The sequence below is a fragment of the Castor canadensis genome, chromosome X, assembly GCF_047511655.1.
Source record: "Castor canadensis chromosome X, mCasCan1.hap1v2, whole genome shotgun sequence".
NCBI classification, from domain to species: Eukaryota; Metazoa; Chordata; class Mammalia; order Rodentia; family Castoridae; genus Castor; species Castor canadensis.
The window spans coordinates 20,942,952-20,956,863 of record NC_133405.1 but is presented as its reverse complement, the minus strand read 5'-3'; positions in this window follow the sequence as shown (position 1 = coordinate 20,956,863).

Below are 13,912 nucleotides of genomic sequence, written 5' to 3'. Positions count from 1 at the left end.
TCACACACTGCAGGTAGGAATGTAAACTAGTACAACCACTCTAGAAAACAATATGGAGGCTTCTTAAAAAACTAGAAATAGATCTGCCATATGATCGAGCAATTCCACTCCTAGGGATATACCTGAAAGAATGTGAGTCAGGTTACAACAAAGGCACCTGCACACCCATGTTAATTGCAGTGCTATTCACAATAGCTAAGCTATGGAAACAGCCAAGATGCCCCAGTACCAATGAATGGATTAAGAAAATGTGGTATTTACATACAATAAAAATATTTTATATATTATTCAGCCACAAAGAAGAATGAAATTTTGTAATTTGCAGGTAAATGGATGGAACTGGAGAACATCATCTTAAGTGAAGTTAGCCAGGTTCAGAGAGCCAAAGGTTGCATGTTCTCTCTTATATGTGGAATATAGACCCGATACAAATACAAGCAATATTATGAAAAACAGGTCACACTAAGGGGAGGTCACATGTGAGAGGGGGAGGGTAAAAGAAGGAAGTTAAGAAGGTGAATATGGTTGAATATAGAATTTTAAACCTATTGAATCTATCATGGAAAGGGGACTAAGGTAGAAAGGAGAAAAATAGAGGGGATGAATCACCAATTTGGGTTATATTATATATATATTATATATACATATATATAAATAAATATATGTATGTTTGTATGTATATATGGAAATGTCACAAGGAAACTCCCTGCGTAGCTACCTTAAACAAACAAAAATGTCATTTTTAAAAATAAAAATGGAGAACAGGAAGGTTAAACAAGTCCTATCTGGAAGGGATAGGATATAAGGAAAGGGTGTAGGAGGGTGAGTGTGGTGGCAATATGTATTCATGCATGAAAATGGAAAGATGAGACCTGTTGAAACTATTCTAGGAATGGAGGGAGGAGGATAAAGGAGAATGATGGAGGGGGTGAATTCAGCTATGATATATTGTCAGAACTTTTATAAATGTCATGATATACCTCCAGTATAATAATATGATAATAAAAAAAGTTAAAAAGAAAGATTATGGGGGCTATGGAAGGTAAAAAAATATCTAAAGGAGGATTTTTGAATGTTCATATCACAAAGAAGTTTGATGAATATTTGAGGGACAGATAAAGCCAATTGCTCTGATTTGATCATTCCATAGTGTACACTGTGCCCCATGGACACATACAATTATTATGTGTCAATTGAAAAAATTTAAATACTGTCATGAGATTTTCTATCACAGGTTTTGTGAATATCATTTTTAATGGCTATGTAAAGTTGCATAGGGTGGTCCTAACATTTTTAATAAGTACACTCACTATTAGTAAAATTTTGATTCAACTTTTTCACAAGTAGTGTGTATACTCAGGAATAAAGTTTTCCTCTCAGAAAAAAGTTTCCTTAAGATTTTCTATGTAGGCCAGCATGTCATTTGAAAATAGAGAACATTTTGTTTCTTCCTTTTTAATCTGTATGTGTTTGGCCTCTTTTTCTGGCGTTATTGTACTAGATAGATTGTGCTAGAACTTCTAGCACTGTGGTGAATAAAAGCAGTGACAGTGGATGTCCTAGGCTTCTTTTTGGGCTTAGTGTGAAAGCACTCAGTTTTTCAACAGCAAGTATAGCATTAAATGTAGACTCTTCAGTAGCTGTTCTTTATCACCTTGAAGATGGACCTCTCTACTCCTTGTTTGCTGAGAGACTTTATCATGAGTGGATGATAAATTTTGTCAAACGCAATTTCTGCAACAATTGCTATGACTGTGTGATTTTTCTTCTTTACCTTATTAACGTGGTGATTTCAATGATTTTTTATTATTATTTATTTATTCACATGTGCATACATTGTTTGGGTCAATTCTCCCCCATGCCCCCCTCCCCTACTCTCTCCCCCCTTCCCCTCTCAGTTCTAGTTAGGTCCTGTTCTGCCTTTATCACTAATTTTGTTGAAGAAAAGACACAAGCATAATAAGGAAGACAAAGCGTTTTTGCTAGTTGAGTTGAGGATAGCTATACAGAAATATTCCTAGCATTGCTTTCGTGTACACATGTTATGACCCATGTTGATTCATCTCTAAGTGATCTTTACACTGGTTACAATGATTATTTTTTGAATATTGAACCAGACTTGCATACCTGGTCACGAATTCTATTTGTTTTTTGAAACAGGGGCTTCCTCTGCAGTCCAGGCTGGCCTGGAACTTGGGATTCTCCTCCTACCTCAGCTTCTTGAGCACCAGGATGTTCAACTATGCCAGGCGTAGTTGGCATTTTGTTGTGAATTTTTGCACCTATATTTATAAGTGATATTTACCTGTAGCTCTCTGGTGCTTTCTTTGGTTTTGGTTTGAGGGTAATACCTTAGGGAATGGCTTATATAGTATTCACACTACTTTTTCTTTAAATGTTAGGTAAAATTCTCCAGTGATTTCTATTTTTAAATTATGAATTTAATCTCCATAGTAGATACAGAGATACTAACTATATTTATAGTGAGTGAGTTTTGGTAGCCGGTGTTTTCTAAGGCGTTGGTCCATTTTACTTATGTTGTTAAGTTTATGTATATAATGTTACCATCATTTAGATGTCTGCAGGGCCTGTAGGATAATACTGTCCAGTTTGCTCCCAGTACTGTAATTTGTTTCTTCTCTTCTTGCTAGAAGTCTGTCAATTTGATTGCTCTTTACAAAGGAATGGCTTTTTATTTTATTAATTTCTCTATTTTTTCTTCTTTTCAAGTTCATTGATTTCTTCTCTTTATTATTTTCTTCCTTCTGTTTGCTTTGTGTTTATTTTGCTCTTCTTTTATAGGTTCTTGAGGTGGAAGATTAGATTACTGACTTGAGACCTTTCCTCTTTCCTAGTATATGATTTGGTGACAGGAATTTCACCCTCAGTTCAGCAATTGTCATCAAATTTTGAAATTCTGTACTTTTTAGTTTCAGTTCAATGTATTTTAAAAATGTTTCCCAAGTCTACTTCTTTGACCCACAGATTATTTAGAAGTATGCTGTTTATTTTCCACTTATTTAGATATTGCCCTGTTGCCTTTTCATTGTTGATCTATAACTTGACTCCATCATGGTCAAACATACTATGTACCGTTTCAATTCTTCTGAATGTGTTAAGGTTTGTTTCATGAATCAAGATGTGATCTACCTTGGTATATGTTTCATGGTACTTGGAAAGGTTGCATCTACTGCTGGTGTTGGATGGATTATTCTACAAAAGTAGATTAAATCCCACTGGTTGATGGTGTTGACTTCTATAGCTTTGGTGATTTTTGGTGTAATTGATCTATCAATTATTGAGAGAGGAGTGTTGAAATCTCCAACTACAATTGTGGATTTGCCTATTCTTTAAATTCTCAGTTTTTGCTTCATGTTTGGTGCACATATGTTTATAATTGCTATGTCTTGCTGGTGGATTGACCCATTTATCATTATATAATGTCCCTGCCTCTGGTAATTGTCTTTCTCTGAAATTCCATCTGATATTAATATAGACACTCATATTTTCTTGTGATTAATGTTTGCAAGATATATATTTTTCCAACATCTTACTTCTAACCTGCCTATATCATTATATTTCAGGTGAATTTCTTGTAGAGTGCATGCCACTGAGTCATTTTCTCTCAACCACTCTGCCAATCCGTCTTCCGATTTATATAGTTAGACCTTTTACATTTAATGTAATTGTTATGTTAGGGTCTAAGCATGTTATTTTATTATTATTTTTATTTTTGGCAGCACTGGGATTTGAACTCAGGGCCTTGTACTTGCTAGGTAGGCACTGTACCACTTGAGCCATGCCCCTAGCTCTCCTTTTATTTTTAAGTTTCTGGTTTTTGTTTATTTTTTTTTTCCTGTCTTCCCATGGATACTTGAATGCTTTAGGGACTATTTTTTGATTTATCTGCTGTGCTTTTGGGTGTATATCTTTGTATAGATTTTTAGTGGTTGCTCTGAGCCTTTCATTATATATGCATATTCATCACAGTCTACAGTGTGGACTGTAGTGTAAGTTTTACCAGTTTTAGTAGAGTATAGAAACTTCATCTCTGTCAGTGTCCCATCATCTTTTCAGTTGATAAGTGTCTTAAATATTTCCTCTACATACACTTGGAACCACATCAGAGTTTTACTATTTTTTGCTTTAATCTTCAAACAAAATTTTGAAGACACAAGAGAGAAAGGAGAGTCTATGCACTCATCCAAGTTTTTTCTTGTTGTATTCTTTTTCTTTCTTAATATTCCCAGTTTTCTTCTTTTATCATTTCTGTTGTTTTCAGAACTTCCTTTAGCTATTCTTTTAGAGTAGGTCTCATAGAGACACATTCTCTTAATTTTCCTTTGAGAATGTCTTGATTTGTTTTTTATTCTTGAAGGATAATTTTAGTGGGATATGGGATTCAGTTTTTATTTCAGCCCTTGAAAATGTGCCAGTTCCTTCAGATCTCTATAGTTTCTGATGAGAAATCTGCTGTCATTTAAATCATTGCATCTCTGCCAGTAGTATCTAACAGATACTCTGCTTTCAAGATCTTTTTCTGTCTTTAGTTTTCAAGTTTGAAAACTTTGTATGGATTTTCTTAGCTTTTTGAATCTATAAATTAATAGCTTTTGTCAAAATTAGAAATTTTTCAGCATCATTTTTTTCAAATACTTTTCAGCCCCATTCTTTTCTGCTGTCATCATGGGAATCTACTGTCACAAATGTTATATCTTTTATGCTACTTCATTTTTTTCTGGTCCATTTTCCCTCTGGTTAATTTCTGTCATTAGATACTCGAGTTCACTGATTTTCTTCTTTTTTCTTCTCCATTTTCCTGCTAACACCATCCACTAAGATTTTCATTTTGGTTATTGTGTTTTCAGGCTTGAAATTTTCTATTTGATTCTTCATATCTTCTCTTTCTTGTTTGTTTGTTTTGTTTTTTGAAGTGCTGGGGATTGAATCCAAGGCCTGTGCATGCTAAGCAAGTGCTCTACTATGCAAGTTTATTTATTGAGATTTTGTTTCTTTGTTGAGATCTTTTTATTCTTTTAGGCATGTTCATAATTGCTCATTGAAGATTTTTATGATAACTGTTTCAAAATCTTTGTCTAATAATTTTAACTGCTCAGTCATCTTAATGTTGGCATGTCTTTCATTCATCTTCCTGGTTCTTTGTATGATAAATGATTTTAGACTACATACTATTCATTTTGGAAATTATGTTATGAGGTCTGGATCTTTTGGAAATTATGAGACTCTGGATCTTATTTAAACTTTCTGTTTTAGCTGATTATTTCTGATATGCTCTAGCAGGGAAAAAGAGAGGTGTTGCTTTGTTACTGGTAGATTTGGGTAGATGTTCAGATTTCCCAGCAACAGCAAGGCTGGCAGGGGAACATGATTTTCCTGTGGTGTTTGGCTATAGTAGAGAAGTGATTGTCTTAAAATTTTTCTTTTTTAGTTTGCCTATTTCTTGGTCCTTAGGAAAAATAAAGTTTTGGGGGGGGGGGCTTAAAAAGTCTGTTACTGCTGGTGTTTTTGAATTTCTGGCTTCTTTCATAGCCAGTCTGGGGTATGTGAAACAAAAGGAAAGCCCAGGAAACTCACCACCTTATAGTTCTTTGAGTTTTGTGCTCCTTAGTTAGTCTGTCTTCTTTCTATCTATCTTGGACTTAAGGTTCTTGTACACCCTTTGAACTCAGGGCCTCAGGCTTGCTAGGCAGGCACTCTTAACCTCTTGAACCCACTCCTCCAGCACTTTTTTGTGAAGGGTTTTTCAAGATAGGGTCTCATGAACTACTTGCTCAGGCTGGCTTTGAATTGTGATCCTCCTGATCTCTGTCTCCTGAGTAGCTAGTTTTATAGGTGTGACCCACCAGTGCCCAGAATTTCCATCTATCTTGGACTTCTGTTTTTTTTTTTTGTTTGTTTGTTTTTTTGCAGTACTGGGGTTTGAACTCAAGACTTTGCATTTGAGAGGCAGGCCATACCTCAAGCCCTTCTTCTGGGTTTTTAATGAGGTGAGATTTTTTTTTGCTTGTTTATTTTTGCAGTGCTGTGGATTGGATCCATAGCCTGTGTATGCTAGGCAAGTACTCTATATGTCCCTAGCCCTTGTTATTCTTGTGCTTTTGGTTACCACATAATAATTGTACATACACACATACATATATATATACATATACACACACGTGTATACACACACATATGGGGGATACAGTGTGACATTTCAATCATTCATGCAACGTATATTATATCTGTTTTATATATAATGTCCAGGATTTTGAGTTGTACTTAGTGAGAGGAACAGAGAAAAGCACACCTACTGCACTTTCTGGGAGTAAAACCCAGTTGACTTTTAGAATCCTACGTTTAAATCTTATCACTTGGCCCTCAAAGTATGGTGTTAAAAATCACATTCTAATATGCTGTCTTTGTTGAGTGAGGGGATCATACTCTTTTAGCTCATGAGACACTGAGGCAGAACTACGAATTGTGGCTTCCCCAGAGTTATCCAGGTGCTGAAGTGGTAACTGATGGCTTGAGTCTGTATTGCTCTTGAACTAATAATTCTCCAATATTGCCTACAACTGTTTGAGAGGCTATGGGGCAAGATGTGGCATTGATTCTCAAGGTATTTAATGTCTAGTTGGAAAGACAAGAAAAAAATGACTTCTCCATCTCAGAGCCTGGCATATATTAGATACTCAACAGGTGCTTGTTGCATGAATGAATGCTTCTGACAAATGCTAATAGCCCTGGAATCACAAGTGTGAAGCTGAATCGTGTGATGTAGACTAGAAGTGCTATGTGAAGCCAAAAGAGAGGCAGAGAGGCAGCAGCACGAGCTGAAGCAGGCAAGAAGTTTTGTTTTTGCAGAGCTAATTGAGTTGTCTTGTCAGTAACATAAATCCTGAAAGTATATTTTGAAGGATAATTGACAGAATTTATTAATAGACTGTGAGGGATCAAAAGAGAATAAAAAAGTCAAACAGACTTTGGTTCAGATCCTGGGAGACAGGGAAACAAAGGAGAACATCATGAATTTGATTTTGTGCCCAATGAGCTTGAGCTGTTAGCAAAACATCCAGGTGCAAGCACACAGGAAGTACTAGGAATATCCATAGCTCATCCCAGAAAAATCCATCTTTTCCACCCGAGAGACTCCAGCAGATGTAGGACCTAGTCCCAACTTTGCAGCCAATAAGCCATGTGACTTTAAGCAAATCACAGCCCCTCCCTGGACCTTGGGTCCCTCATCTGTAAAATGGGGTGAATTGATGGATTTTTTTAAATGAACTAACACTTGAATCAGCATAGTATCAGGTATTTGGAAGGAGCCCTAAACTTTTGCAATATTTTCCTTCCAGCTCTAAAGGTGTAGGATTCTGTGATTTCTTTGAAACAGGAACAGTTAATATATCCATCTGCCTTGAGTGGCTGGCTTTTTACTTAGCTTTCTTTTTCCTAAGGATAGCCCATCCATTTGTGTTATTTGGAGGCAGCAAGGTAGAGGAGAGTCGTGCATACCGTATCTCCATCTTTCCAGACTGCCTAAGCTTTCTCTCTTTTGAGCATTTGCAGTTTTCACACTGTATTCCACTCTGGGGAGTATAATAGGCAGGTAGCCATTAGTACACAAGAAGGGAAGGCTTTGTGGTATCTTTAAGTCATTGGATTTTATTTATTTCTAGTTTGCTCAACATTTGTTCCACAGATCTGGACAGTTTAAAAAGGGGTGGGGATGGAGAGAGGGAGAAAAGGATGAATTTGCCTTTCAATATCAAAGGGGGCTCTTTAGAGCAGAAGAAAAGACTTTTGGCCTTTACTTTGTATTTCTGCACACTCAACACGGCTGTGACTTGTGTACATGACATCTGAAGAGTTTTTTATTTTGTTTGGAGAAATGAACCTATATCATTTTATTAGCAGTTTACAAATGTATACTCTCTATCATAAATAGTTACTTCTGCCAAATTAAAAAGATATCTTTAAGATTTTAAAGACAAGCTCATTACAAAAATAAGAAAATGGGAGTGGCGGAGTGGCTCTAGTGGTAGAGCACCTGCCTAGCAAGCATGGCCCTGAGTTCAAATCCCAGTACGAACCCCTCCAAAAAAGAAAATGAAAACTACTTATAATCTCACACCCCAGAGCTAAGTATTGTAAATATTTCTGTTTACTTCCTTCCAGTCTTCTTTCTTTTACACACACACACACACATACACACGCGCGCGCGCGCGCGCACAAATACTCACACACATGGGGTCATACTGTATGTTCATTTATATATGCTCCCCTCCCCCATTTAATTTAGTCAGTGAGCACTTCTCCATTTAAAAAAATTCTTCTAAATGCGATTTAAAAAATTATATAGCATTTCCTAGTATAAATGTTACTGCCTAGGATTTTGTAATGTGGACAACTTAAGATATTTTCACTTTTTCTTTATTTCTAAATGATACTACAATGAATTTTAGTATTTTTGGAACTTCCCTACTATCATGCATTTCCATCTCCTTAAATATTCAAAAAGTTTTGATTAATATATAATATTTGCATTTTTTAAAAGGTTAATTCCTTCGAAAGAGAATCACTGGGTAAAAGGTCAAGAACATTATGAAGGGTTTGACACATTTTGCCAAGGTGCCTTGTGGGAGAGTCATACTAATTTGCATTTCCATTCGTGTTCGGGAATGCCCGACTTATTGCATTACCATGGAATATGTCACCATCATGTATCCATGACACTATTTTGTATCATTTCAATTCAAAGGGTGTTCAATGAGCACCTTCTATACGTGGGCAATGGGTAGGTATTGGTTTCCCTCCTGTTATGCCATGTAACTGCTAGGTTGACAAAACACAAAGATGATTCAAAATGCAGGTGGAATATAGAGACCCCCAGTTCTCCCCAGTGAAGGCTGACATCATTGAGCCTTTAAATGAGAGAAGACACCATGTCAGCTAGTTTTACAACTACTTAAGGGCTGGAGCCGTGGCTCAAGAAGAAGAGCACTTGGCTAGCAAGTGCAGGCCCCGAGTTCAAGCCCCAGTGCCATCAAAAAGATTTGTGAGTGTTGTAAAAATCAGTGGCTCTGTTATGACCATTAACACTGTACTTCCTGGTGCAAACTGGAGAATGGAGAGAATATTACAGATCCACATCTTTCAAAAAAGCAAAACCATCCCATTCGGGTGAGAGGACAATTGCTGCTTTTGTCAGTTCCCTTTAGAAAGTTAACCTGTTCATTATCAGAGAAGGACACAACACACAGCAAAGGAACCTCTCCTTCTGGCAGCTGGGGATAATTTGTCAGTGTCCTTTGAAATGTGGCTTTGTGCTCACTGGTGAAGGCAGCTGGGCCAGAAAAGGCATGACAGACAAAAGCTGAAATCCACACGAAGAAAGGTCTTTTTTCCCAAAAATTACTCCCTGAGTCAGCAACAATGAGAAGAGAAAGCACCAGTGTATCTTCCCAGCACCACGCAGGTCTGATGCTAGCAGAGGACCCCGCATGACAGAGGTGCTTAGAACAGCTGTAGACCTGAACAGGGCGTGAAAAGTTACATCCTCAAACTACTCTCAACATATGACACTGTCATATTTTGAAATCTGTCCAAAGCATTTACTATGCTGCAGAGGAAGACCTACTTAATACATATCAGACTATGGGGTAAGAAACAGAAGTTTAAGTATATGATTTCAAGTTAAAAATTAACCAATGGAATAACTAAAAATAATGCTATTGAACTGAAAACAACCCAAATGTGCTTCAGCTGGCGAATGAATGGGTCATCTGTGGTACATCCAGGCAATGGAATACTACTCGGCAATACAAAAGAATGAACTACTGACACACACGTCCCAAAATAGTTATGCTAACAGAAAGGGCACAGTCTCAACAGTTGCGAACTGTATCATTCTATTTCTAAAACACTCTGGAAAAGGCAAAATTACAAGAACAGAAAACAGACCAGCGATTATTCAGGGCTGGGAGTAAGGGAGGAGATGGCTACAAAGGACAGTGTGAGGCTGGGCACCAGTGGCTCACGCCTGTAATCCTAGCTAATCAGGAGGCAGAAATCAGAAGGATCACAGTTTGAAGCCAGCCCGGGCAAATAATTCACAGGACCCTAGCTCAAAAATACCTATCACAAAAAAGCAATGGTGGAGTGGCTCAAGTGGTAGGGTGCCTGCTTAGCAAATGTGAGGCCCTGAGTTCAAATTCCACTACAGCCAAAAAAATGCAGTGCGAGGGAATTCTTTTGGGTGATGCAACTGTTCCATATAGTGATTTGTGGTAGTGGAGACATGACTTTATGTGTTTCCTAAACTCAAAGTACGTTTTGCTGTGTAATATTTTAAAATGTGAATGAAAAAAATCTCATAACTACAATCAAATATGGTGAGGTGGAGGAAAGGGGAGTATAATGCTAAATAAGTTACATCACCAATTTTTTAGCAAAGTCAGTAGATAAGGTCTAAAATGGAGAAATCAGGAAATAGGAGTAGAAACATGAGAGACACAAAAGTAACCACCAGAAGAGTTGAAAACAGGATCTGTTAAAAATGATTGTTTCTGAATAGGACTGGGGTAGAGAACTATTTTGTTTTTTTTTTACAAGCTCTTCTGTATTATTTGATATTTTAAAACCACGCTCATATGCAACTTGGATTGAATAATAAATACAGTAGAAAATGCACAGAAAAAGAGAAAAAGAGAAAACTGGTCTCTGACCCTGATTCTGTACTAATTGAGGAAATCCTTTCTCTCTGGACCTTGGTTTCTACGTCTGTCTAATAAGGGGATTGAACTAGATGATCTTTAGGATCCCTTTAATGCCTAGAGAAAATGATAAAATTAGATTTGCATAGTCACATGATTCTTTGTTGAATGTAAAACTAATACACATCTTTTTTTAAAAGCTGGAAGGGATGAAATCATCAAATTAAACAGTTTCTTTTTAGCCACTGTAGGAACCAATGCAGAGATTGGTTAAAAGGTCCACTTGGAATGACAGTTCACTGCTGACAGAGCTAGGACTGGAGCTCAGGGCTCTTCATGTCTCTTGCCACTGAGCCACGTAGCTTCTCCCAGGCCTAATGGAATCATTCCCCAGCACCAGGGCTGGTAAAAATGCCCTGGGATGACACCAGGGGTGTAACTCACATGCTGACATGGTTTCATTGGCCTGGGAGATGAGTCAGAATTTTGGAAGTGGTCCCTGACATAAGCATGTATGATGCAATACCATAGACATCCTGAAGTTGGTCAAAGTCCAATTGAGGGGCTCCATTCTCTAATAACTGTCCAGTGAATCACTTTGGCAGTTCCTCTTGCCTACCAACTTCTCCTTTAGTATGGTAGGGGTCCCTCCACTCAAAATACCACCATTCTCATTCTGATAGACAGCAATGGCTTATCCATTTCTCCTTATCTTTTATCTCCATTACCTGATAGCCTGAGCCATATTTCACTGAAATCTATTAAGTGGGACAGAAGATATATCCACTTGGAAACTTACCAGCCATAATCAAATTAAAAGGGTATCTTGGTATGGTTTAGCAATCCTCCACAGAAGAGAGTGGAACCTAACTCCTGACTTTGACCACACCAGTTTCCTCAGGAAGACCTTCCATATTGCCCAGCAAGCAGGTTGAAATCATGTACCTTCTGCCACATCTCCACTCCGCCTTTGTCAGAGCATGCAGGCTCACTTGCCCCTCGTCACACGAGGTCTCAGATTTACAGAATAAGGACACGCTATGTCTGGCTATCATTCTTCCTCAGTGGAAACAACACTGCCCTTTGTAAGCGTCCAGATAACTTCAGAGGATGTGACTATCTGTCTCTCTAGGCTGTAAGGGAGGCCTCCTTGGGAAAGTACTCACAGTGCCTTTCTAGTTCTAGAATCGTCTATAGCAGATGATGAGTTAGAGCAGGAATTTTCAGATAGCCCTCCTGTTGGTACTTTGTCTACCTCAGAGAAACATTGGGAGTTAAAAAAAACCTCAGAAACTCTTGTTTGCCAGCTTTTGTGTTCACCCTCTATCTGTGTTCCCACTCAAGTCTGGCTTTTGGCCCAGTTCTGAAGCCCGTCTTACCTACTGCCTGGTGATTACTTCAGAACAGCTGGCCCAGGGATCTCAAGCACTAGGGCCTCAGCTGCCAGCTAAGGGAAGGAGAGGCCCCTGTAGTTGAGCCTGGAACAAAGATAGCATTTGTTTCCACACTAATATTCTCAATGTCAACAGCAGTGACAGGCTCCAAAGGGGATCATGGCCAGGGATGTTCATACATTCAGCTCTGACCCTCCCACAATGCCATGAGCTGACTAGAAAACAGTAAGAGGAATGAATTCTCATGTCACAGTGGGGAAAGGCAGAGGCCCAGACACAAGGGGATTTGTCCAGGGAAATGATGATCACTGCTCAGAACCAGAATCCTGGTCCCCTGGTGAATGAACATTGGTTTTTGTGACGTGCCAATTTGTTAAGTTGAAAAGTGGCTTGTTTATCACTGAGTGACCATGGTGGTGCCACCTAAAGTGAACGATGCAGAGGAGGTTGTTGGGAGGGAAGAGATGGATCAATATGCAGTGCCCAACATTTTCTCCCAGGGGACTGGAGGCATATCTGTATTTCCCATACCAACAAATGCAGACTGCCAGGCACTCAGATGACAGAGATGACTCAGATAAGCCCGTGTCCTCAAGTTGCTCACAGTTGGCTGAAGGTATCACCAGTCTCAGTGGCAATTGGAGGCTCTGACAAAGACACCAGCCTCAGAATTGGATAGGTTCGTGCTTATCCTGGGCTGGCCAACAGAAAATGGTATTTGTGTGCTTTTTCTAACTGTAGTAATGGGTGTGCACTGAATCACTCAGTTTAGTTCCTCTCCTTGAGAGTAGGGTCCATTTTGCCAGTAATCTGACTGGATTATTTATCATAATGTATTAAAAACAGAGCTTCAAGATGTAATTTATGTTTCGTATCAATTGACATTATGAAAAGAGAGATGCTCCAAGATGAGCCTTTTTAAAAAATTAATTAATTAATTATTTAATTATTCATATGTGCATACAATGCTTGGGTCATTTCTCCCCCCTGCCCCCACCCCCTCCCTTACCACCCACCCTGCCCCCTTCCTCTCCCCCCCACCCCGCCCCCTTCCTCTCCCCCCCACCCCCTCGATACCCGGCAGAAACTATTTTGCCCTTATCTCTAATTTTGTTGAAGAGAGAGTATAAGCCATAATAGGAAGGAACAAGGGTCTTTGCTAGTTGAGATAAGGATAGCTGTACAGGGAGTTGACTCGCATTGATTTCCCGTGCATGTGTGTTACCTTCTAGGTTAATTCTTTTTGATCTCACCTTTTCTCTAGTACCTGTTCCCCTTTTCCTATTGGCCTCAGTTGCTTTTAAGGTATCTGCTTTAGTTTCTCTGCATTAAGGGCAACAAATGCTAACTACTTTTTTAGGTGTCTTACCTATCCTCACCCCTCCCTTGTGTGCTCTCGCTTTTATCATGTGCTCATAGTCCAATCCCATTGTTGTGTTTGCCCTTGATCTAATGTCCACATATGAGGGAGAACATACGATTTTTGGTCTTTTGGGCCAGGCTAACCTCACTCAGAATGATGTTCTCCAATTCCATCCATTTACCAGCGAATGATAACATTTTGTTCTTCTTCATGGCCACATAAAATTCCATTGTGTATAAATACCACATTTTCTTAATCCATTTGTCAGTGGTGGGGCATCTTGGCTGTTTCCATAACTTGGCTATTGTGAATAGTGCTGCAATAAACATGGGTGTGCAGGTGTCTCTGGAGTAACCTGTGTCACAGTCTTTTGGGTATATCCCCAAGAGTGGTATTGCTGGATCAAATGGTAGATCAATGTCTAGCTTTTTAAGTAG